Here is a 26,913-nt window from a genome sequence, read left to right as displayed (position 1 = left end):
TTTTGATATATCATTTTCCCATTAAAAGTGACAGAGTTTCTTGAAGAAATGGTCTGAGGCAAGAAATGTACAAATTGAGCCTGGAACACATAAGGAAACAGAGTACTAGAGTCACATCAAAAGGAATCAGGAACCAGGTTGAAGAGACTTCCACTGGTCAATGAATGGAATAGTTTGAGATTTAATAAAGATAATGCTTGCCATTATTTGATATCCTTCCAATACATCTAAACATAGTATTTCATAATGATGTTTTTTAAAAAAATAATTGGTCATCTTATGGACATGTCAAGGACAACAATTCACCATCTTGAAACTAGGTATATAAAAGGAAAGATGAACATTTGATCTGCTTTCATGCATGAAACCTGTCACTGAGTAGCCATCTAGTGATATAAATATATTCCACAGAAATTAATCTAGCTAATAAATAATTAAATGGAAGAATATGCCAACATACACCTCCCAATAGATCTAGATATTGAGCATCTATGGTTGTCAACATCAAACAACAGTAAAACTAGACATCATGTGCCTCCTGTTGAAAGGACTCAGTCTTGGGTTTGTTAAAGCCTCTATACCCAGCTGTCAATATGCAGGAAATGCAGAGGAACACACTGAACTGAACTGAGTATGCAATCAGCAAAAGCTACATTATGGGAAGTTCCAACAGGTCAAACAATCTAGGTTCTTCAACAGAAACACTGTCTGGTAAAGAAAGTGACAATGAAGGGAATTTGTAGATTGAAAGACCAAAAGTTAATATCAGTGGGAAAACACTAGACTTTAGTATCTGGGGATATGCAACTCAGTGATAGAACTATAAAGAGACAAGGAAAATATTACTATAAAACTCAAGACAGCAGTTTTGTCAGAAGGAGAAAGGAGCTGTGGTTGAGAAGGCGCACATAGAGGGGCTTCCAAAGTGACTAGAATAAAGTTCTATTTCTTGACCTAGATGGTAGTTACAAAAACAGGCTACCATATAACAGTCCACTAAGCCAGTGGTTCTCAAACTCATGGGAAACCTCTGTTTTAAGAGATTCCCCCACCTCCATAGTTTATGATTTAATAAGCCTCCAAAGAAATTCAAACATGTACATTTCTGAAGCTAATGCTGCAGCTCTGTAGTCCATACTACAAGAATCTTTGCATTAAGATATATTTGTTTTATGTGTTTTTTTCAGTCTGTGTTTTATTTTTCAATGAAAAGGTTAAGTGAATGAACGGAAGGATGGGCTGGATGGATAGGCTGGGTGGGATGTATGGGAAGGATGGATGGGTGGATGGATGGATAATGGATAGATGGATGGATGGATAGGCTGGGTGGGATGTATGGGAAGGATGGATGGGTGGATGGATGGATAATGGATAGATGGATGGATGGATAGGCTGGGTGGGATGTATGGGAAGGATGGATGGATGGATGGATGGGATGAATAATGGATAGATGGATGGATGGATAGGCTGGGTGGGATGTATGGGATATATAGATGGAAGGACGGGATGGATGGATAGATGGATAGATGGATGGGATGAACAGATTGAATTGGTTGGGTGGGTTGGGTATGTGGATGGATTTGATGGATGTAAAGACAGACAGACAGATAAAATCAATAGAACTAGGAAAAATCATATTAATATCTTGAGAAGATTGCCTTACCATTCATATATGCCTGATCTCTCCCTGTTCCAGAGAAGGCAATGGCACTCCACTCCAGTCCTCTTGCCTGGAAAATCCCATGGACGGAGGAGCCTGGTGGGCAGCAGTCCATGGGGTCGCTAAGAGTCGGACATGATTGAGCGACTTCACTTTCACTTTTCACTTTCATGCACTGGAGAAAGAAATGGCAACCCACTCAAGTGTTCTTGCCTGGAGAATCCCAGGGACGGGGGGGCCTGGTGGGCTGCCGTCTATGGGGTAGCACAGAGTCAGACATGAATGAAGCGACTTAGCAGCAGCAGCAGCAGCAGCTCCCTGTTCAGTAATGTGCTACATAGCTTATTTCTGCTAGGTATCACACTGTGACTTCTGGTCTGTTTTCTCTCAATCATCATCTGAAAGTTTTCCAAATCAAAACAAGAATTGGACTGTTTTTGGTGCCCATGTAGAAGACATCTTATAATGGTTTACTGATAAGGTCAGACACTATTTTCTTTTTCCTCATAGAGAAGATGTATATACAAAGCCTACATCTCTCTATAATTTACACTTCACTGTTAAAGAAAAATCATTCTACTCCAACTTCTGACAGGACTTTTCCCCAGAAGACTTCTATGGAACTATTTAGAAAAGATAAATCCTGGTCTCACAAATTATCAAGTACATATCTAAAAGCACTTATTATCAAGTACATACCTAAAAACATTTCTTATCCTCTCAATGTTCAACCTCAGACCAGAACAAAAGGCAAAGTGTACCTGACAGCCAAGAATAAAAATGTGATATAAGTTCAAATATCAGAAACTAAGCTTTAGTCATTTAAGTTTTAGGAATATTTCCTAGAAAGAAGAAAAAAAAACAGAGTAGTAAATAAAATAACAAGTGTCCTAAAATACAAAAGCGAGAGTAAAACTCCTAGAATTTTAAGAAAATCAAGCCTTGGTTATGCAATATCAAAGGGCACTCACTAGATTTATCTAGCTCATAAATTCAATTCTACAATTGTTTATATGCCTGCTATGTGAAAGTACAAAAATGAATAGAACATAATCCTTGCCCTAGGGACATTAAAATTGAAAAAGCTCCACCAACATTTTAAACTCTAAGAGCAGGCAAAACGTGAGTGGTCATATAATAGAGGTACAAAAGAAAAAAGAGAGAGAGAGAGAGAGATTTGATTTATTAGAGGCAAAAACACAGCTGGCCTGTCCCACTGGCAGAGGAATCATCTATGAGTTATGTCTGGAATATCCAGAGAAGGCTTTGTTCAAGCCTCATTTCCTCCTACATTACTGGCTAATGCCTAGTATTCAATACACGCAGTTTCATACTTATGTTAGGATTTGATCCCTATGGGGCCAGTATAATAGTCTAATAATCTCACTGCATTTGTGTTTCAGCACACTGATTCTCAGGTTGGGGACCCAGGACATATCCACAGACAAGTGAATTTTCTACTAACCTTTAAATGTCTGCATGTTTTGTTTAAATAATAATCTAAAAGATATTGATAGAGGCATAATCAGAGGCTTGTACCCAAAGCATTGCCCCTGGACCACAGCATGAGCATCGCCTGAAAGCTTATTGGAAATACAGAATCCTGGGCCCTACCCCAGTCCTGCTGAACCAGTCTGCATTTTACCAAGATTCTCAGGTGATTCATCTGGCCATTAAAATTTGAAAGGCACTAAATTAGGTAGTCATCTGATAACCAAGCACTGCCAGGTAACTTCACCCATTACAGTGTTTACAGTCAAGTTGATACCAAGTGGTGCTATTCTAATCCTTATGGGTTAAAGAGAAAGAACAGAGATGGACTTGATATCTAAATGATGCTCTCATGCCAAACAAAGGTCAAATGATGTCACAGTACACTGTGCAATAGAAGAGTTTGCAGTCATTTGAACAGAGAAAACTAAAGGAGACCCGAGGCGTCAAAGGCCACGGCAGTTTTAAGTTAGGAATGGTTTTATAAAAACAACATTGTCATATTAGATTAATGCCACTACTTTGAAATTCTGAAGTGTTTCTTGTCTTTAATTTTTTTTAATCTATTGAAATATAGTTGATTTATAAAGTTGTATTAGTTTTAGGTGTACAGCAAAGTGATTCAGTTATACAGATATATATCTATATATTCTTTTTTTACATTCTCTTCCACTACAGGTTATTACAAAATACTGAGTATAGTTCCCTTGCTATACTGTAGGTCCTTGCTGTTTATTTTATACATACTAGTATGTATATTTAATCCCAAACTCCTAATGTATCCCTTCCTCGCTTTGCCTTTAATTTTTAAATCATTTTCAAAGTGTCTTTCATTTTATGGATGCATAAAAGCTATACACGAACTTCCCAGATGGCTCTAGTGGTAAAGAATCTGCCTGTCAATGCAGGAGATGGAACAGATACAGGTTCGATCCCTGGGTCAGGAAGATCCCCTGGAGTAGGGAATGGCAACCCACTCCAATATCCTTGCCTAGACAATTCCATGAACAGAGGAATCTAACGGGCTACAGTCCATGGGGTTGCAAAGAGTCGGACACAACTGGGCAACTGAGCACATTGCACATTGTAAAAGCTATACTCAAACATAATTAGCTTATATATAGCTTTATGTTTATACATAGTTAAGTAACATTATAATAAAAATATAAATTCACACCTGACTTCACAAGACTGTTTTCCTTTAAAAGGGAAATATCATTCAGATTTGGTAAATACTACAGTGGTTAAAATAAAGGATCGGAATTAATTTTGACACATAAGAAAGGAAAAAGCTGGAAGAGACAGGAAGCCTGGATGTCAGGGAACCACATCATTTAGAAACATCTCTCCCACCCCACATCTTTGCTTCCAGCGACAAAGGATAGCAGTCCTTAACTAACATTTTCTAGGTGAAGAGTTACCGCTGTTCTTCCTCACACACATTTTAAACAACAAAACAAAAGTAAAATTAAAGGATATTCAATAAGCTCTCAGGGAACTGTCTAGAGATAATAGGAGTAAAATATGAATAACAAGTAGCAAAACAGCAATTACTATTGAGACAGTCCTGGGACTTGGGATCCTTTGCTGCAGTGTTTGCACCTGGACACACTTCTCCTTGAGCAACAAAATATTAATACAAATAAACTCTATGGGACTAATCCAGGTCTCCCGCATTGCAGGCGGATTCATTACTGTCTGAGCCACCAGGGAAGCCCAAGAATACTGGAGTGGGTAGCCTATCCCTTCTCCAGGGGGTCTTTCCAACCCAGGAATCAAACTGGGGTCTCCTGCATTGCAGGTAGATTCTTGACCAGCTGAGCCGCCAGGGAAGCCCTTGAGCAACAAAATATTAATACACAAACTGTATAGGACTAAAGATAACTGTGTGCATGCTCAGCTGGGGCAAATTGTGGAGATACAAAGAGACCAAAAACCCAACTGCCAATTTGAAGAGCCTGGAGCAAAAACTGGGTGTCAGAACAAAGGCAGGATACTGAGCACGAGCACTGCACTCAATACCACCTATTGTAGCTGTTGTTTAATTGCTAAGTCGTGTCCGACTTTCATCGACCCCGTGGACTGCATGCAGCACGCCAGGCTTCACTGTCCTTCACTATCTCCCAGAGTTTGCTCAAACTCATGGCCAGTTGGTGATGCCATCCAACCATCTCATCCTCTGTCGTCCCCTTCTCCCGCCGTCAACCTTTACCAGCATCAGTCTTTTCCAGTGAGTCAGCTCTTCCCATCAGGTGGCCAAAGTATTGAAGCTTCAGCTTCAGCATCAGTCCTTCCAACGAATACTGAGGGTTGATTTCTTTCAGGATTGACTAGCAAAATACTTAAGCCACCCCTCCTGCCAGACCCCTGGACACACCCCTACCCTCATCCCATATAAGGAACCAGCTTGGCCCGACTCAGGGGAGGGGGCAAGCAAAGGAATCTGTTGTTTGCTCTCTTACCTCTGCGGCAGGGGCCCCAATAAAGCCTTGCCTGATTTTCTAGTCTGGCTTCTGGTCAATTTCTATTGATTAAGGAGGTCAAGAACCCTGATGGGTAACACTACATGCCAGGCATTCTTTTAAGCCCTTTACTTAAATTAACTCACTTAACTCTATTAACCTCTGACAAAGCCACTCCTTTGATGGACTGTAAAGATGGCCATACTCCTTCACTCATAGATGGATTCTGATTCTCCACCCTTTGAGTCGGGCAGGTCTCAATGAATTGCTTTGACCAACAGAACTCAGAGGAAGTAGAATGTGTCATTTCTGAGTCTAGGCTTCCAGTGGCCTTGCCTGCTTATAGCACACTCCCAGAAGTCTCTACCATGGGAACAAGCCCAGGCATATACATTTCAACCTGGAAAAAAATTTTACTGAAATTTGATTTTCTTTCCCCCTCAATATAATTTAGATTTTCTGTAATTTTTTTTTAGGGAAAAGTTCTCTTCTCGTGTTTTCCCTAAGTTGCAAGTACAGAGATACACAAGTTCCCGGGAACGGAAGACAGTAGACGTTAGCTTGCTGACTGCTGCTATCAGGGAAGAGGAGACACAATGAAAAGTGGATTTCATGCCGTGTTTTCAAGGACTTGAATAAAATTACATAAAAGGTGTTTAGTTGCATAGATAAGACAGAAATTCCCCCCTAAATAATAATTTAAAAATCACTTAAAAGTGCTGAGGTTTTTGCATTTCTTCCTAAGTGGTACTCAAATACAGTGCATGCCACACTTGACACTCAAGAGAGCCATATGTTTGCAATTTGGATACTTTTAAAAGATGATTCCTGATGGGAAAGGATGGCACGGGGCTGGCTGTAATGCAGTGGTGAAGGGGCCTTGCTTATGGAGAGACAGGCAGGATTGCACAAGGCCTGAGAAATGTCTATTTCCTATGTCTTAAATAATGGAGCTCTCAAATTCCTCTTGAGATGTTTTGTACACAGTGTTAAACTCTGAACAGCAAGCTGAGTCTTTGGGTCTTCTTCTGAACCTAACAGCAATCTTGTAGTTGGGGTTTTCTGGCATTTTCCTATTTAAAATACTCTCTTCCACTGTCAAATCACAGGCCGAGTTTGGGGTTCAAAAAATAATCCAGGGTTTCTCAGGCCCTGTGATTTCAGGAACAAGTGGACTTTCAGGGGAGAAAATTAATAATCGAGGGACTGACATTAAGTTACCAACCTTTAGCCAAAAAAGATATTTAAAAGATAATGAACACAGCTTTAAAAGTTAATTGTATTTCTACCACTGACTTGTTGTATAACTGTAGTAAGTTACTTAAACAATCTAAGTCTCCAAGCGTCCCTCTAAAGATGGGGGGGTTGAGAGTGCTTTCTACATCTGACACTATTTGTGCTTAAAAGTTAGCCATGGCTGCTGTCATGGTGAACGCCATTATCACTTCCATAAAAAGGAAGGAGTCCAAAGACAAATAATCCTAACCAAAGCCACAGGGAAGAGAGGAGGCAAATTCCTCACAAGCCCAGTGGCGGAGTCATCAATACATCTGACTCAACCTTTTTCTAGGGCATCAGTAGCTCCTGAAGAGAGCAAATACCAGAACTTCTGAACTAATCAAGTGAGGCAAAGGGTCTCCAAAGAAGGCAGAGAAAAATCATTATTTCCCTGGGCAAACCAGCTGTGGAAGGATGGGGTTCTGATGTCTGGGATACAAATAACATGTTAAAGTTGACACTCTCAAATCAGCATGACCACTGTCTGACCTTGGCCTCCCTCTGCAGCCCTTCTGTGTCAGCTCCTAGACCACTGGCTTAAGCCATACTTTTCACCTGGCTCAGCTTCCGCATCAGCCCTTCCAATGAATATTCAGGGTTGATTTCCTTTAGGATTGACTGGCAAAATACTTAAGCCTGACTTGAGTATAGCTATATGTCCCAGGGAAAACCTCCACTGACTCTGCTCACATATCATAGAAAGGCACCTACATCTACTTCTATTGTTCAGTGTTTAAATATAGGCCATTTCCACAGTTAAACTAATCACAAATTCATGATACAATCAGGCAGTATAATAATTAATCATTTTACACCCATAATCCTGCATTAACACAATGCTTATAAACATTTAGCTCTATTTCCTGCCTATCTTTTTCCTGTCCCCAAGACCACTTACATAGTTTTAGTCATGGTACACAATTATTATCCTATTTTTAAATTACTTCACAGTCTTTAAGATCATTTAATTGCTGCATAACATTCCATGAAGAAAATGTTTTTAACTTACATAAGCATGACTCTACTGAGGGACACGCAGAGCATTTTGGTTATTATAAATAGAACCAAAGTGAATAATTTCCATGCATATGGATTTTTCCATATTTTGAAATATTTCCTAAAATTAGATTCCCAGAAGTTGCATTACTGGATCAGAAAGAAGGAGCACTGATGGCTTTGGAGAGATTGTCAGATTATTCTGATGAGAATATCATGCGTGTGCTTAGGTGCTCAGCTGTGTCCGACTCTTTGTGACCCCATGGACTGTAGCCTGCCAGGCTCCTCTGCTCATGAAATTTTCCAAGCAAGAATACTGGAGTGGGTTGCCATTTCCTATTCCAGGGGATCTTGCTGACCCAGAGATCGAACCCGTGTCTCCTGTGGCTCCTGCACTGGCAGGTGGATTCTTACATAGATGTTTCTTGTGCGTGAGTATACCTTTTCATCTGTCATTTTCTAAGCAAGTCATTCTGTCTACTCGCTGCATTCATTCAATTCACTCACTATGATTTCCTTGCTGTCTATATACTGCCTGTGGAAAATCTACTCTATAGAAACACAATTTTCTCAAGACATCCAGAATATCTTACCTTGGTCCAAGATGCCCCACAAAAGTTGTACCTTAGGTGTACCTTGGGGTCCCCCTTCTCTTCAGGGAGCTTTCTCAAGGATGGGCTATATGTCTATGCCTCAATGAACTAACGTATTTTTAACTGTGTTTTAGAAAGTATATTTGAAGTCTCTGAAAGTTTGGTTGATAATACTTTGGATGATATAAATAATTACATACTTTTCAAAATCTCAAATATGTCCTAATCCTGTTAATGTACAAGAAGACCCGTTCTATTTTAGTTTTTGCCAACATTAGTAATCACTTTCTTCTGTTTGCATTCTTGAGCACAGGACTGATGAAAAATGATGCACTTCAATGTAAAGTTTCAAAAAAAAGTGATTTCTGGTTTATATGTCTGCCTGCCTCCACAAAACTAAGTCTTCCAAGAGCAGAAAACATCATATTTTTCCCTGACACATTAGCACTCAATAAAGATTTTGGCAGAGATAAAGAAGAAAGGTAAAAGAGCAGAATAAAAAAAGCAACAAAGGAAGAAGGAGATCCTGGAGGAGAGAGAAGGGAAAACAAGAACCAGAGTCTCAAGCATGTAGGGAGTTTGCACTACAAGTAAGTGGCTTCAGAGAAAAGATTCAAAGAAGAGATAACCCCTCATTCTATAAGTATCTCACTAATAATTTCTCTTTTATATTCTTGCCAAAAATAGATTATGGCTTCTGAGGGTCAATTTTACTGAATACTTTGAACAGTAGGATACCCTCTCCCTGCCCAGTGGTACTTTCTTCAGAGCAGACTGCTTAACAACAAAAAAACAGATCTGACTTTGTTACTGAAAGTGGGGTCTGGCTCACCACTCACCACTCTAAAGCTAATACTAGAGAGGTAAGGTTGGTGGAAGACAGTGAGAGACTTTATATTTTTGGGCTCCAAAATCACTGCAGATGGTGACTGCAGCCATGAAATTAAAAGACACTTGCTCCTTGGAAGAAAAGTTATGACCAACCTAGACAGCACATTAAAAAGCAGAGACGTTACTTGGCCAACAAAGGCCCGTCTAGTCAAAGCTATGGTTTTTCCAGGAGTCAAGTATGGATGTGAGAGCTGGACTATAAAGAAAACTGAGCACTGAAGAATTGATGCTTTTGAATTGTGGTGTTGGAGAAGACTGTTGAGAGTTCCTTGGACTGAAAGGAGATCGAACCAGTCAGTCCTAAAGGAAGTCAGTCCTGAATATTCATTAGAAGGACCGATGCTGAAGCTGAAACTCCAAAACTTTGGCCACCCGATGCGAAGAACTGACTCATTAGTAAAGACCCTGATGCTGGGGAAGATTGAAGGCAGGAGAAGAAGGGGATGACAGAGGATGAGATGGTTGGATGGCATCACTGACTTGATGGACATGAGTTTGAGCAAGCTCTGGGAGTTGGTGATGGACAGGGAGGCCTGGTGTTCTGCAGTCCATGGGGTCACAAAGAGTCGGACATGACTGAGCTACTGAACTGAACTGAATTGAAGGTTGGTGGAAAGAAAAGTTTGCTTTATTTTGGAGGCCAGCAATTAGTGGGTAGAGGATGGACTTGTGTCCAAAGACTTGTGTGATAACCACCACCCTTCCCCATCCAGTCCCCAATAATCAGTGGGCAAGAGCTTTGAAAGGGGAGTTTCAGCGGTGTATAGGTAGAAGGAAGGGGCTACACTCAGAAACAGCATAGTTAGCTCTGGAAGTCATCTTGAAATTGGTCATGTGGTGGTCTGATCAGTGTCACCTTGACTGTTTTGAGTACTATTAATCTTTAGTTCTAGAGTCGGTTTGCTCTCATGTCTTTGAGGCCAGTTCTCAGAACTGTAGCAGCTTATATCATGGCTACACTCTGGTCATCCTGGTAAACTTCTTCTGCCTGGTGGGGGTTTCAGTATCTACAAGATAGCTCAAAGGATATGGCTCAGAATATTATCTACCGCCTTTGAGGAGGAACTTAATGTCCTTGAGTTTATTCAATGACTAAACTACTATTACTTGGTCTCATTTGACAGTTTTCCTTTGTTTCTGCATTTTCTCACTTCTCTGATTAAATGTATTCTTCGGCTAAAGTTTTTTCTACAGACAAAAGGCAGATGGAGGACACGGGGCAGGGGGTGATAGGGAAGAACCAAAGGGTCCTGCTCTGTTTCATGAGCACATTCAAATGCCCACGAAACAGCCACTAAGAAATTTTTACTGTCCTGGAAATCAATCTTAAACATGTATCACTCTCTCCGCTTGTGCCTGAGTCTGAAGCCTGGCTAGGTCAATTCCTGGCTGCTTAAGTTATTGGTTTCTCATCTAGAAAATGAGGGTAATCAAAGCTCCTATCTCACAGGGGCATTGGGAGATTAATGAGTTAATATGCGCTTAGAAGAGTAACTAGTACACAGTAAGTTCTCAAAAAAAGGCCGTTATTATGATCACTGTTAAATAAGCCAATTGATGCAAACACTATACAATTCTAAGGGATGCACAGAAACCTTGACACCTCTTAAAATATGTACAATACATAAGAAAGCAGTCTGCATGTAGGCTGTTTGCATATCTTTTGGCAGTCTTGTGTATATTAGGGCTTTTTGTACTTAGTCAAACCAGTTAATCCTAAAGAAGTCAACCCTGAATATTCATTGGAAGGTCTATTGCTGATGCTGAAGCTCTAAAACTCTGGCCACCTAATTCGAAGAGTTGACTCATTGGAAAAGACCCTGATGCTGAGACAGATTGAAGGCAAAAGAAGAGAGAGCAGAGGATGAAATGGTTAGATAGCATCACCTACTCAATGGATATGAATTTGGGCAAACTCTGGGAGACAGTGGATGACAGAGGAGCCTGGTGTGCTATAGTCCATGAGGTCACAAAGAGTCAAACACGATTTAGTGACTGAACAACAACAACAACAGTACATATAATAGGCACTTCCTAGAATAATTTATCCAAGAACAAGGCAGGTAACACAACTAGGAAAAGAGAGTATGGGGTATAATTTTAGAGGAAAAGAGAGAAGGGAGGCTCATTTTCTGTCTGAAGGGAACAGTTGCTGCTTGGTTAGAAGCAATTATTGCTAACTGGGAATCAAGGTCCAATTCTGCCAAATCTTCCAAATTTTCAAGAGAAATTAGAATTCTGGATTCTTATGTGCAATCTCCTGATGGTATGTTGGCAACTCTTCAATTATTTTTAAATACCCTGTGCGGGTCAATCAAATTATATCTATGAGACAAATTTGGCTGAACCCGCTTACAGTTTATGTGCTTTAAGCTTAAAGGAAAAATATATCCCCCCTGCCTCATAAAAAACCATATCCCCAAACTAATGTCTCCCAGGCCACATCTTCCAAAGAATCAATTCCCACTAAAAGGAGGTATGAAGGTGTTAAGTGTCAGTTCTCAGCCATATCCATGCATAGCTTGGGCTCCAGGCAGTCAAGGGCAACTCCAGTGAGTGCCTGCTGCATATCCTCCCTACCTAGCCTTCAGGGACCAGAAAAAAGTATTTTTTATACTTTTATATCTTAGCCAAGAAGCCAGACACATGCAAGTGAAACAAACGTTCGGCTATCTATAACTGCTCAATTGTGTGGTGTCCATTCAAGACTCCAGAAGGATCGGGGAAGGGAGACGTCAAGGTTCTGGGGGCTCCAAGAGGACCACAAGGAAGGTGTCTCTTGAACTCGACGAGTAGGATGGGGAGCCTTTGGAGGAGAGAGAGGAGTATGTTCTAGTTATTGTTCAGTAGCTAAGTTGTGTCTGACTCTTTGTGACCCCATGGACTGCAGCATGCCAGGCTTCCCTGTCCTTCACTATCTCCCGGAGTTTGCTCAAACTTACGTCCATTGGGTCGGTGATGTCATCCAACCATCTCATCCTCTGCCGTCTCCTTTTCCTCCTGCCATCTATCTTTATAGCATCAGCGTCTTTTCCAATGAGTCAGTTCTTCATATCAGGTGGCAGGAGTATTGGAGCTTCAGCGTCCACATCAGTCCTTCCAATGAATATTCAGGGTTGATTTCCTTTAGGATTGACTGGTTCGATCTCCTTGCAGTCCAAGGAACTCTCAAGAATCATCTCCAGCACCACATTTAGAAAGCATCAATTCTTCGGGGCTCAGCCTTTTTTCAGTCCAACTCTCAGATACTTACATGACTACTAGAAAAACCACAGCTTTAACTATACGGACATTGAGTAACAGGGACCAAATGAGCATCTGCACAACTGTCTCAGTTTATTCTAACATCACTCTCATCTTTGACATTGGAAAAGTGTGCATGGTCAGTTTGTTGTTTTAGTGCTTGTTTATTTTGTTTTGGTCAGGGCAGGATATAAGCCAACTAACACAATGACTGCCAGTCACCATAAAAATGACCTGTATATCAGTGTAGTTGACTGTGTAGTCTGCTTTCAAACTTTTCCCGAGCCCCTGAACACTCTGCTTTCCTGACTGATAGTGTTGAGCTAAGAGGTGGTCCCTGCCCAGAAGAAGCCACGATCCAAAGAGGGATAAGCCTAGAAATAAGGTGACAGACGTGGGGATTGGAGCTGTGGAGCACCCTGTCCAGGCAGCTGAGATGGCTTCATATGGAAAGCACCAGCTGGGCTGCATCTGGGAGTGAGTGGGAGCCTGCCAGGCAAAGAAGGGGGAGCAAGGCTGTTCCAGGTGGCAGCAGCAACACAAGCAAGGCGTAGAATGGTGAAAGCTAGTAGTTTATAGCAGCAAAGATACCCGCCCTCTTTTCCACCTCTTCATTCTTGGTCTGTTTGTTAATTATGGCCTTCCTGTGTCTCAGCAAGACAGGAATCTCTGAGGATCCCTATGGATTCTTTAAACTTGCTCTGCTTTTGCCATTCATTCACATGAAAAGGCAGCAAAGATGAAAAAATCACCAAAGGCCAACATAAAGACAATGATTTCAAGTGCCTATGTTACAAGCAGATGTATTTAACTGTATCCCTATGGTCTTGACACACAGAAAGATGATGCTCTTAATAAAATCAATTTTGAGCTCATTTATTTTGGACAAGAATGTTCTCTGCTAGGCCTCCAATATAAGAGGAAATATTCACATATCAAGACTAGAAAGCATACATCAAAACAAAGTTCAGAGTTGGTTTTGACTTGAGCTTAGGTTTGTCATAATTTTATGTTTTATTTGCAACTGTTAGTATTAAAAGAAATATTTTTTCAAGGTTAACATTTGCTTCTTTTGCCTCTGAAAGGGATGGAAAATTTAAAAGATAAAAGCTGAAGATTTTAACTCCACTCATAATTACCATTGTCATATTTCAAAATGGCATGAAAAGGATACCATAGGGTACCAGGATGGCAAATCGTAGCATCCTGGCTTCATTGCCTGCTACATGCAGCAGTAGCCTCACCCTTCTCTTTTTCTGACTAGCTTCTGATGGCTCTTTCGATCCCCAAGAGGAAGAAAAGAAGAATACTGTGACAACTTGTCTCCAAACATGGTCTCCAGTTGACCATGCCTCACACTCTGCCTTTGTCTGGGCTGTCCTTCATAACTGACAGAAGATGGATGCCGCCTGACTTTCAAGGTCAGAAGGCTCGCAGCATCTGCCTTGATCTCTTGGAACCCTTAGCTTCAGAATCCAGCCACTAGACTGTGAGAAAAATCCATGCCACATGAAGAGGCCATGTGATGAGCCATCCTGGACATCTGCTCAGCCCAAGTTTTCCGATGATGCCAGCCCCAGTTGCCACTAGAGAGCCTGAGCATGAGAGGTCTCAGCTGACCCCATCAACCCGCAAAGCTGTGGCTACGCAGCAAGACATAAGCAGAAGAGGAATGCCAAGGGCAGCAAAGGGAAGCCTGACATTTAAAAAGTGGGTTTTTTGTAACCTGTGGCAACATGGTGAATGAGATTGAAATCTGTGGCCCAATTTAGCTTTTTTAATTGAATGTAGTTAATAATTATCTCTTGCTTCCTTTCCCTAGCGATCACCTGAAGACAATCAAGGCATAAAAGTACGCATTTTCCAAGAATATAAACGGAATTAACAAGTTGCATTTCATGTCTGTGTTTCTTTCTTAATTATCTTCAAGGTCAGAAACAAAAAGGAAAAATAAAAGCAAAATCTTCTGAAACAAAGCCAGATCTGGCTGTCTCCACCAGCAACCTTTATGCTGTAAAGTCAACAAGTAAATACATTGATACAGGCAGTGTGACAGATTTGCTATCTTTGCATTTTAACTGTGGAACTGGCATGACATAAAAATGTACTGGTTTTCCATTTTCATGATGACGGCATTCATTTTTACATTACATGCTTAACAGCAAAACTCTTGTGTGCAGTATGAGATAGGCTGATGACTGTCAGCTAGTTGCCCTGTCAATATCCGTTTCCTGTGTGTTCCTTGTCAATACCTTCCACTCTGTTCGAAACCTTAATGTCTCAGCTAAATATCCAGCATTCTGAGCTTTCCAATACCCATGTGAATCCATTATTGCCATTTAGAATCAAGAGCAAGTCTGCTGGGGAGTTATGATGAAACTTGGCTATCTTGATAAAAAGGGGATGACTAGGGCCAGCATCACCACTTCACATCTCCTTCCTTTACTATGGATGTGACACCTGCAGCAGCCACTTTGCAATCATGAGGCAATAAGCATAAGGATGAATACTAGTGCATTACAAAGAGAAGAACAGAAAGCAAAAAAGAACCTTGGTCTCTGATGGAACTGCCAAGCAACTAAACGAATCCTAGAAATTGCCTATCTCTTGAGATTTGTCATGTGAGAAAAATGAACCTTACTTGTTAAAACTGCCACTGATTCCATTTTCCATTACCTGCAGTCACATGCATTTCTTCGTGACAATGCTAAGTTATTCATCAAAACCTAGTAAGCCCTTGTAAGGTTGCATTCAATTACAGATCCTCAAATATAATGTTTCTTCAGACTATACTATGCTCCCTGTGGCTGATGATGAGGTACATTTTTGCCCACTTCCACCACTCACTTAGATAAGTGACACATTCACACTGAGAACTTGTTCTTTAAATAGCATTTTGCCGCCAAGAGCCAACTACTCAGACTGACAATCAAAAAAAAAAAAAAAAAAAACCCAGACAAAAGAGCATTAGACTTTCAAAAGCTCAGTGGTTGAGAAAAGTAGCAGAGTGATCTGTGGGAGGTTTTTTCCTTGCTTGTTGTGTAATAGCCATAATATTCCTGTTTTTGGAATATACTTGCAGAAACAACTGTTGTGGTTATCAAACACCTCAGCTTTGATTTAGCATTTAATCACCCACAAAACCCCATTTATTGTCTCTCTACTCCTCCATGGTTATCAGAATCCCATAATTAAGGCATAATGAAAGTAAACAATGTCACAGAAAACTAGATGTCTTTATAAGAAGAGTAGTTAAGACAAGACAAACGTTCCTAAAAATAGCAGTAGAGCCAAGAGGAATTGCTAAGGAGTTCTGTTTGTGTGTGTGTTGGTGGTGATTAAAAAGAAGAATCATCTAAGTGAAGTATTTAGGGAACAAATGGCCTCTTGATGGATAATAAATTAATTTGGAGAATTCACATTGGAATCAAGCAAGCATGCCAATACCATGAGACCCCTACAAAAATACCTCTAGCCCCCAGAAAAAGAAGGCTATTTCTTCTACAAAAAGCATAAAACGGGGATGACAACATCTTATCTTCGCTCTAAGATATATACCTTGGTTACTTTCAAAATGATGTGGTATGTAAAACAAGGCATATAAAAATAAAAGAAAACCCTTTATTAAAAAGCCAAAATGTAAACACACTGAAGGTACTGGGATGCGCCAGGCACTGCAGCTGGGTACTACATTTAGATGAGATTCCTAGTAGTTAAGGCCAAAAGAGGAAACTCTTTACTTTATAGTGCTACAGTGCTTCCATTGTTAGATAAAAGGAAGTACATAAATTAACAAGAGAGTAGTGCCTTCCTTATCAGGAATCCTTATGGTAAATTACAACATCCAGATAAATGTTAAGGTTCACCATCTCTCAATAACTTTTATCTTTTTTTCTGGCACACAACACTAATTGATGTTCTATATTTTTATAACACACTTATATAGTTCATATTATCTTTAATTAAATCTTTAATTTGTTTCTGTTGCCAAACAATACTGTAAACCCCATGAGGAAGGAGGGATTATTCTTGTTCTGTTTACCTCCAGAGCCGAGTTCAGTTTCTTCCCCATTTTAGGTGCTCACTCCATATTTATTCGGAGAAGGCAATGGCAACCCACTCCAGTACTCTTGCCTGGAGAATCCTATGGGTGGAGGAGCCTTGTAGGCTGCAGTCCATGGGGTCGCACGGAGTCGGACACGACTCAAGCGACTTAGCAGCAGCAGCAGTAGCAGCAGCCATATTTATTAAATGAATGCACTGTTTTGTCAAAGACTTGACACCCAGAAATCCTCCTGCCTCAAATCCCAAGGTAGAATGTATACACATGTGCAGAAGGTGTTCTACCAAGGACATGGCCTGAAGGTCTCCAAAAAAGGAACTTTGTGGGAACTGCCCTCCCTTCCCTTTAATCTTCTCTAAGACCTTCTTTTTCACTGGTCTGTGCATGAGTTTGATCATTTAAAGGAGAGCTGCCTATAAAAAAAACAAGGAACAAGGACCCAGAGCCAACAGGAGCCCACAGAGTATAAAGGAACAATGAAGGCACTGCAAGAAGTCTAAAGGGATTCAGCTTTTATGTCTAGCCACTCTTGAAGTCTTTCCAAAAAATTGGGGTAGGAGAAACTAGAGTGAGAAAAAAAGAGGGCTCAAGACAGAAGACTCTCCGGGAAGAAGAGCCTCTGAAGGAGACTAAGAAAATATGAGATCTTCAGGGGGAGTATCAGGCAACACCAGTATCAGCTTCACTGAGGAAGGGAATTCTCAACAACATCAAATATAAAGAGAACTTCAGTAAGATGAAGTTCATCTGTTGGAGTCAGGAGATCATTGATGACCTTGCCAAAGCAGTGCTCATTGGCCAAAGACAGTTGTACAAGCTGTTGACTGAAAAAGGACAGCAGCCTGCATTGTGCTCATGAAAGCATCCCCTTTGAGGAAGGGTGGCATTTTTCCTAATTGGGACAAAGGTACCAAGTGTGCTGGTGAAGAAACTGGTGGTTTCAGTGGGGTGCAGGAGGCAAAGCCCTACTGCAGTGATTTGAAGACCAACCAAGAGGAGAGAAAGAGGGGACATTTAGGGTCTAAGCTCAGTCCTCCTATCAGACAATTTTAAATTGACAGAAAGAAGGAGGGAAGAGATGAACTGGGGAGAGGGGTTAGACAATGCAAAGAGGAAACAGAGAAGGAACTGTGGGGGATGTGGATCTGACTTCTACTGCTAATAAAACCTAGTGATCATTCTGTTTATCCCTGTGTTTGCAGAGTTGCACCTGAGTTTAAAGTTTCACATTCCATGCAATTCTCAGAATACCTTGGAAAGTGGGTTATGCAGCATTGTTACTCCTTCCACACATGAGGAAACTAACATGCAAAAAGTTCAACTAAGCGATGGAGTCGGAGAATGGACACTGGAATGGACTGAGGATAGACCTTGCTTGCAAATTCAGGGGCCTATGCTAGCACTGTGCCTTGAGAGCAAGTTGTCTCAAACCACTGGGCCTCTGTCTGCATGACTGTTAAATGGAACATGTAATACCTGCCTTATGGAGACATGAGGAGGACCTGGGATATATACAAACACCCAGCATGCCGGCAAACACTGTCAATACCCATGAACTCTCTTTTCCTTGCTTCTCTGCTTAGAACTCAAATTCCAGTTATCCGACTCCAGGTTGATAATTATCAACCAGATGCCACTATGGCCATTTACTCATTTATTCCTTTTCAGATTTACCTAAATTTTGGTTTAAATAAAATCTAAGATATTTACTCTCCAGAAAAGTTCCTTAAAGAATTATTGTTATTGTTAATAAAATTTGATGTGTTACATTTATCTATCATCTGTGAAAGGAAAATCATTACCATATGTAAAATAGCTAGCTAGTGAGAAGTTGATGTATAACACAGGGAGCTCAACCTTGTGCTCTGTGACAACCAAGAGGGGTGGAATGAAGTTAAGGTGGGAGGGAGGTTCAAGATGGAGGGGATATATGTATACTTATGACTGATAAACACTGTCATATGGCAGAAACCAACGCAACATTGTCAAGCAATCATCCTCCAATTTAAAATAAATTTTTTAAAATGGAGTTGGTTTTGCTAAAAGAGAGCTCTCTAAAATGGAACCAGGAGGAACTCCCTGGTGGGCCAGGGGTTAGGACTCTGTGCTTCCACTGCAGGAGGCAGGGTTCAATCCCTGCTCGGGGAACTAATAAGGTACTACATGATATGGCCAAAAGCAAAAGCAAAACTGAACTAAACTAGATAAATAAAATGGAGCCAGGAGGCCATTGAGGAAGTGTGACTTATGCACATCTCAGCTCAGCTGAAATCTGACCTTCTGACCAGTGACTGTCTTAATGCAGGCTTCCAGAACATTTGCCCATTGTTCCAAAAACTGAAGATATTTATTGGACCCTTTCACCCCAAAACAACTCATGACAGCCTATTCCTTAAGGACAAATCTTTCCTTTCTTGCATTAGGGTCAATCAGAATTCTTGGGCAACCATGTGGCTTTTGCCTTTGGAAGCATCTGACCCCTCTTCTTCCCCAGGATGCTTGTTTGGTTTGACCAGACTCTGTGTCTCCCAAACTGCAATTCTTAAGACCCCAAATAAAGCTCTTTGTTCTTTGCAGCCTTGGTACTGATTATCATTCAACACATCTTGCAATCCCTGGTAGCGCCAGTGGTAAAGAACCCACCTGTCAATGCAAGGGACATAAGTGACACAAGTTCGATCTCTGGGTTGGGAAAGATTCCCTGGAGGAGGCCATGGCAACTCACTCCAGTATTCTTGCCTGGAGAATTCCATGGACAGAGGAGCCTGGAGGGCTACAGTCCATGGGGTCACAAAGGGTCGGACACAACTGAAGTGACTTAGCATGCATGTGCTAAGTATCTTGCAAGTGCCTCATAAAATTGCATTAACTATACAGCTGTTTCCAATCTCCTTTCCCATCAGCCCATTTGGGAAGTGGAGCCCTAGTGTGTGGATGGCAGTTGGTGAAGCGTGAGGGGGTGTCAGTGGTGAAGAACTGTCTGGTGGAAACCTGAGAAGCTGAACTGTAAGCTGAGGCAGAGAGGAAGTTCCAGACCCGGCCCAGGGAGGAGGCTGGGAGAAGGATGAGAAAGACAGCGCTGTCCCTCAAAGGAATGTGGAAGTATTAGCATATGAAAAATACATAAAACGATTTAATTATCTGGTCCTAGTAAACATTCTTTCCCCACTAAACCATTTCCATCAAAAGATCAGGAAACAGGGCCAAGCAAGTCGCTTTTAAAATTCAATAATGATTCCTCAGCTGAGAAAAAACAAATTGGATAGAGCAGATATCTTCATATCCCTAACAGAAAAGACACAGCATAGACTAATTAACCCAGTTTTGATCATCAGGAAACGAATACACAATGTGTAGGAATATAAACTCAGATCATCCAATGTTGGCCTAATTCTTTTGGCAATATTTATTCAAATGCACACGAGCGGGTCACAGCATTATTAAGTCTTGTTCAGCTGTGTGCTCTTCTTTTCTATCTTTTGTGATATTCTTCTGGAAAAATGGGAAGGTTTTCCCCCACGTTCACTGGAAGTGATCTGTGAGACAGACACACGTAACAGCGAGTTTCCATCTTCAGTTCTGCTTCCATGTCCTGAACATTTTCTATTTGCCAGGCAGTATCCTGGATGCCAGGAATTCAGTGAGGAATCATTCAAGATTCCTATTCCTCTCAAGGAAATTAATCCTAACTGGGGCACCCATACATATACATGTGACCAGAATAATCTCAGAGAGCCGTAAGGGCGATGAAGATAATACGAAGGTGCAGTGAGACAGAGTCCCTGAAGCGGGGTGCGGGGGTGGGGGCTACTCTAGACACAGTGGTTCCCTTCTGTGAATGACGACAATGTTACAAAGATCTGGAGGAGGAACATCCTAGGGAGGGAACAGAATGTGCAAAAGCCTTGAGGAGGGAATGAACTCAGGGTGACTGAGGAAGAGAGAAAAGACCAGGATAACAAAACCCTGAGCTTCCCAGGTGGCTCAGTAGAAAAGAATTCATCTGCCAAGCAGGAGATTCAAGTTCAATTCTTGGGTCAGGAAGATCCCCTGGAGAAGGAAATGGCAATCCATTCCAGTATTCTTGCCTGGAGAACCCCATGGACAGAGGAGCCTGGTGGGCTACAGTCCATGGAGCTGGAGCAGAGTTGGACACGATTTAGTGACTGAACAACAGGAACCTAGAGACCAAAGGGCAAAATGGCACAAGATGAGGTAGGGGACACAGACAGGGGCCAGAGTGTGGTGAGTCCCACTAGCATGTAGTAAAATCATGGATGCTATTCTAAGGGCAATGGCAAACCATTAGAAAGGATTTTTCATTTGCATCAATCAAATGAGTATTTATTCAGTGCTGACATACTCAGAACTGTGATCCTGGTCCCTATCACCAATTTGTTTTCATTTTTAATTTTTTTATTGGACTATAGCCACTTCACGATGCTGTGTTAGCTTCTGCTGCACAACGAAGCGAACCAGCCACATGCATACACACATCCCTCCCTCTTGGAGCTCCCTCCCCCCACACCCCATCCCCTCCACAGAGAACTGAGCTGAGCTCCCTGAGCTATGTGGGGTTCCCAGGTGGTGCAGATGGTAAAGAGTCCACCCGCCAATGCAAGAGATGTAAGAGATGCAGGTTCAATCCCTGGGTTGGGAAGATCTCCTGGAGAAGGAACTGGCAATCCACTCCAGTATTCTTGCCTGGAGAATTTCATGGACAGAGGAACCTGCCGGGCTACAGTCCCTGGGGTTGCCAAGAGTCAGACATGACTGAATAAACTCACATGCCCTGTGCTATACATTAAGGTCTCACTAGCTGTTTTACAACTAGCTGTTGTACACCCGGCAGTGCACATACATCCGTCTCAATCTCCCAATTCATCCCGTCCCTCCCATAATTCCATCACTGGAGAGTTTTTAAGCAAGAGAATGATCTGGTCTATTTCAATCCTTCTAAAGATCACAGTGGCTGGGGACAGAAACAGACTAGGAAGCTGTGCAGTGGGGACATAAAGGGAGCAGGAAAGCCTCACAACTGTTCAGACAAAAGATGATGGTAATTTGATGTCAATAACTGTTACATTAGATGGTTCCCTTCCCCTCTTTGTAGCATTTCAATGAATCATTTCAAATGAAGTCCCACTCCTGTTTCGCCAAAGAGAGCAGAAGCCTTACTAGAAAGGCAGTGATACGTGGTGAGCGTTGGGCTGAGATAACCTCTCTCTCAGCCGGCAGCTGGAAGGGGAGAGCACCTGCAGAATCCAGGAGCCAGTCACTCAGAACCACTGATGTGATCACGGAAACAGGAGTGCATCACAGCTGGCAGTTTCACCCTTGATTCAAATGAATGGCACCCGCATTTATTTCTTAGGAACAAAATGTGCCCCACGGGTCAACGATGAGCAAAAGCGTGCTATTTAATCAAAACTCTGCCACCAAAGGAAGCTCAGTTGCTGGTAACTCAGAGGACTGGTGCCTTTAAGAATGAAGTTTCCTGTTAAATACAGAGAATTAGGTAGTTCAAAATGACACAGTCTTCTCTTTGCTCCTACACCTCCTCACAAGTTTCTATCTACCGGCTTGCCCATTCCCACCTGCCCCCGTGGTTCCAAAATTTCTCTGATCTGTAGCTCGGCCATTAGTGTTAGTAGCTACAGGCTGGTTTGCTGTAACAAAGACTCTCTCCTTTTACTTTCCTTCCTCTAGGAAGGGAATCCAAAAGGATCTTGCTGCAATTTATGTCAAAGAGTGTTCTGCCTATGTTTCCTTAAAGTATCCAGTCTCACATTTAGGTCTTTAATCCATTTTGAGTTTATTTTTGTGGCTGGTGATAGAGAATGTTCTAGTTTCATTCTTTTACATGTAGCTGTCCAGTTTTCCCAATATTCTGTAATAACTTACACAGGAAAAGAATCTGAAAAAGAATGGATATCTGTACTTGGATAACTGAGTCACTTTGCTGTACACCTGAAACGATGCAACTTTGTAAATCAACTATTGTTGTTGTTCAGTCACTAAGTCGAGTCCTTAAGTCATTTCCTCTTAATCAGAGGTCCCCAACCTTCAGGATCTAATGCCTGATGACCTGAGGTGGAGCTGATGTAATAAAAACAGAAATAAAGTGTACAATAAATGTAAGACACTTGAATCATTCTGAAACCATCACCCTTCCCAACCCGTCCATGGAAAAACTGTATTCCATGAAACCAGCCTCTGGTACCAAAGAGATTCGGGACTGCTGTCCTTAATAATTTCCCATCCACGACCTCCTGACTCTGCTCCTTGGCTAGAAATCCCCACTTGACCTCGCTGTATTCAGAGTTGGACCTGATGACCTCTCTATGTGACCACTGCAGTAGCCCCACCCTCCCCCCAAATTAGGTCCTGCTTACTACCTTTAACTAGTATTTCAATAATTTTTTCTTTCACTGTTCTCTGAAGATAATAGCTGTAAATACAGAAAAATAGAGAACAGCAGAAACTTGAAAAATCTCAGAATTGGAATGGATGAGCTCACCCATGGGGCTCATCTTATTTCAAAAGAGCTTACATGATGAGAACCGATTGCTCATAATCAGGAGAAACCATCATCATTAATTCACATGTATGCCTAAAAAAATCAGTTATAATAATACAGTGGAGAGTCATAAACCTAGGACTTAATTCAAAAAATTAGAACATTACAGTGGCAGGCTGGATGAGAGGGGAGCTTGAGGGAGAATGGATACATGTATGGGCTATCCAGGTGGCACTGGTGGTAAAGAACCTGCCTGCCAATGCAGGAGACATAGAGACAGGTTCGATCCCTGGAGTGGGAAGATACCCTGGAGGAGGGCATGGCAACCCACTCTGGTATTCTTGCCTGAGGAATCCCATGGACACAGGAGCCTGGTGGGCTACAGTCCATATGGTCACAGAGAGTTGAACACGACTAAAGCGACTTAGCATAGATACATGTATATGTATGACTGAGTTCCTCTGCAGTCCACCTGAAACTATCACAACATTGTTAACAGGCTATACTCCAGTATAAAATAAAGAGTTTGAAAAAAAATATTAGAACATACTAATAGTTACCCCACCCCCCAACGTAACCACTATCTCAAATTTTGTGCTTCCTACTTAAAAAACAAAATGTATTGTTAAGGTTGGATGCTTCTGAATTTGATGAAAAGAGTTTTATACTCATCACATTCTTCTGGAATTCCTTTTTCACTCCCAGTCGTTATTAAGATTTATTCATGTTGACAGTATCTACACTTCACTCACGTTTCACTCCTTCATAATTCTCCACTGAGTTACATATTTTTTAAAACATTTTTCATCTTATCAGATGGAGGCAAAATACTCAGAGAAAAATAATCTAACTTATATTTTATAATTATGGCCCTAAACACACAATAATAATACTTCAGGGAAACTGGGGTTTAGGTATTTAGTGGCAAGAGTAATTGGGGCCTTGTTCATTAGCTGCAGATATTCAGACACTATTTAGCTGATTGATTAGAAACAAAGTCAAGAGGAAAATGCTTATTTTTAACTTCCAGTTAGAAATCTTCAGTGAGTTCAGTTGCTCTGTTGTGTCCGACTCTTTGCAACCCCATGGACTGCAGCACGCCAGGCCTCCCTGTCCATCACCAACTCACAGAGCTTGCCAAAACTCATGTCTATCGAGTCGGTGATGTCATCCAACCATCACATCCTTTGTTGTTCCCCTCTCCTCTTGCCTTCAATCTTTACCAGCATCTAGATCTTTTCCAGCGAGTCAGTTCGTTGCATCAGGTGGCCAAAGTATTGGAGTTTCAGCTTCAACATCAGTCCTTCCAATGAACACCCAGGACTGATCTCCTTTAGGATGGACAAGTTGGATCTCCTTACAGTCCAAGGGACTCTCAAGAGTCTTCTCCAACACCACAGTTCAAAAGCATCAATTCTTCAGCGCTCAGCTTTCTTTATAGTCCAACTCTCACATCCATACATACTACTGGAAAAACCATAGCTTTGACTAGAAAGACCTTTGTTGACAAAGTAATGTCTCTGGTTTTTAATATGCTATCTATGTTGGTCAGAGCTTTTCTTCCAAGGAGCAGGCATCTTTTAATTTCATGGCTGCAGTCAGCATCTGCAGTGATTTTGGAGCCAAAAAAAAAAAAATAGTCTCTCATTGTTTCCACTGTTTCTCCATCTATTTGCCATGAAGTGATGAGATCAGATGCCATGACCTTAGTTTTTTGAATGTTGAGTTTTAAGCCAGCTTTTCACTCTGCTCTTTCACTTTCATCAAGAGGCTCTTTAGTTCTTCACTTTCTGCCATAAGGGTGGTGTCATCTGCGTATCTGAGGTTATTGATATTTCTCCTGGCAATCTTGATTCCAGCTTGTGCTTCCTCCAGCCCAGCGTTTCTCATGATGTACTCTGCATAGAAGTTAAATAAGCAGAGTAACAATCTAAGCCTTGATGTACTCCTTTCCCAATTTGGAACCAGTCTGTTGTTCCATGTCTGGTTCTAACTGTTTCCCCTTTACCTGCATACAGATTTCTCAAGAGGCAGGTAAGGTAGTCTGGTATTCTCATCTCTTTAAGAATTTTCCACAGTTTATTGTTATCCACACAGTCAAAGGCTTTGGTGAGTCCATAAAGCAGAAATAGATGTTTTTCTGGAACTATCTTGCTTTTCTGATGATCCAGCAGATGTTGGCAATTTGATCTCTGGTTCCTCTGCCTTTTCTAAAACCAGCTTGAACATCTGGAAGTTCACTGTTCACGTACTGTTGAAGCCTGGCTTGGAGGATTTTGAGCATTACTTTGCTAGCTTGTGAGATGAGAGCAATTGTGTGAGAGTCTGAGCACTCTTTGGCATTGCCTTTCTTTGGGATTGGAATGAAAACTGACCTTCCCAGTCCTGTGGCCACTGCTGAGTTTTCCAAATTTGCTGACATATTGAGCGCAGCACTTTCACAGCATCATCTTGTAGTATTTGAAATAGCTCAACTGGAATTCCATCCCCTCCACTAGCTTTGTTTGTAATGATGCTTCCTAAGGCCCACTTGACTTCACATTCCAGGATGTCTGGCTCTAGGTGAGTGATCACACCATCATGGTTATCTGGGTCATGAAGATCTTTTTTGTACAGTTCTTCTGTGTATTTGTGCCACCTTTTCTTAATATCTTCTGCTTCTGTTAGGTCCATACCATTTCTGTCCTTTATTGTGCTCATCTTTGCATGAAATGTTCCCTTGGTATCTCTAATTTTCTTGGAGAGATCTCTAGTCTTTCCCATTGTATTGTTTTCCTCTATTTCTTTGCACTGATCACTGAGGAAGGCTTTCTTATCTCTCTGTGCTATTCTTTGGATTTCTACATTCAATTGGATATATCTTTTCTTTTCTCCTTTGCTTTTAGCATCTCTTCTTTTCTCAGCTATTTGTAAGGCCTCCTAAGACAACCATTTTGCCTTTTTGCATTTCTTTTTCTTGGGGATGGACTTGATCACTGCCTGCTGTACAATGTCATGAACCTCCATCCATAGTTCTTCACGCACTCTATCAAATCTAATCCCTTGAATCTATTTGTCACTTTCATTGTATAATTGTAAGCGATTTGCTTTAGGTCATATCTGAATGGTCTAGTGGTTTTTCCTACTTTCTTCAATTTAAGTCTGAATGTGGCAATAAGGAGTTCATGATCTCAGCCACAGTCAGCTCCTGGTCTTGTTTTTGCTGACTGTATAGAGCATCTCCACCCTTGGCTGCAAAGAATATAATCAATCTGATTTCAGTATTGACCATCTGGTGATGTCTGTGTGTAGAGTCTTCTCTTGTGTTGGTGGAAGAGGGTGTCTGCTATGACCAGTGCATTTTCTTGGCAAAGGCCTGTTAGCCTTTGCCCTGCTTCATTTTGTACTCCGAGGCCAAATTTGCCTGTTATTCCAAGTATCTCTTGACTTCCTACTTTTGCATTCCAGTCCCCTATGACCAAAAGGACATCTTTTTCTTGGTGTTAGTTCTAGAAGTTCTTGTAGGTCTTCATAGAACCATTCAACTTCAGCGTCTTCAGCATTACTAGTTGGGTATAGGCTTGGATTACTGTGATATTGAATGGTTTGCCTTGGAAACAAACAGAGATCATTCTGTCATTTTTGAGATCGCACCCAAGTACTGCATTTTGGACTCATTTGTTGATAATGAAGGCTACTCCATTTCTTCTAAGGGATTCTTGTCCACAGTAGTAGAT

The 26,913-nt window shown here is 41.4% G+C and overlaps 1 protein-coding gene across 7 annotated transcripts in view; it reads right to left on the bottom strand.

Moving 5' to 3' along the window:
- Positions 1-26,913, bottom strand: part of RGS6 (regulator of G protein signaling 6) — a 588,674-nt gene that overhangs the window by 417,216 nt on the left and 144,545 nt on the right. The gene's annotated exons all lie outside the window — the stretch shown is intronic.

The sequence above is a fragment of the Giraffa tippelskirchi genome, chromosome 7, assembly GCF_054371585.1.
Source record: "Giraffa tippelskirchi isolate mGirTip1 chromosome 7, T2T-mGirTip1v1.2.pri, whole genome shotgun sequence".
In the NCBI taxonomy this organism is placed as follows: domain Eukaryota; kingdom Metazoa; phylum Chordata; class Mammalia; order Artiodactyla; family Giraffidae; genus Giraffa; species Giraffa tippelskirchi.
The sequence above is the reverse complement of the archived record's forward strand: the minus strand, read 5'-3'. Positions and strand labels throughout refer to the sequence as shown.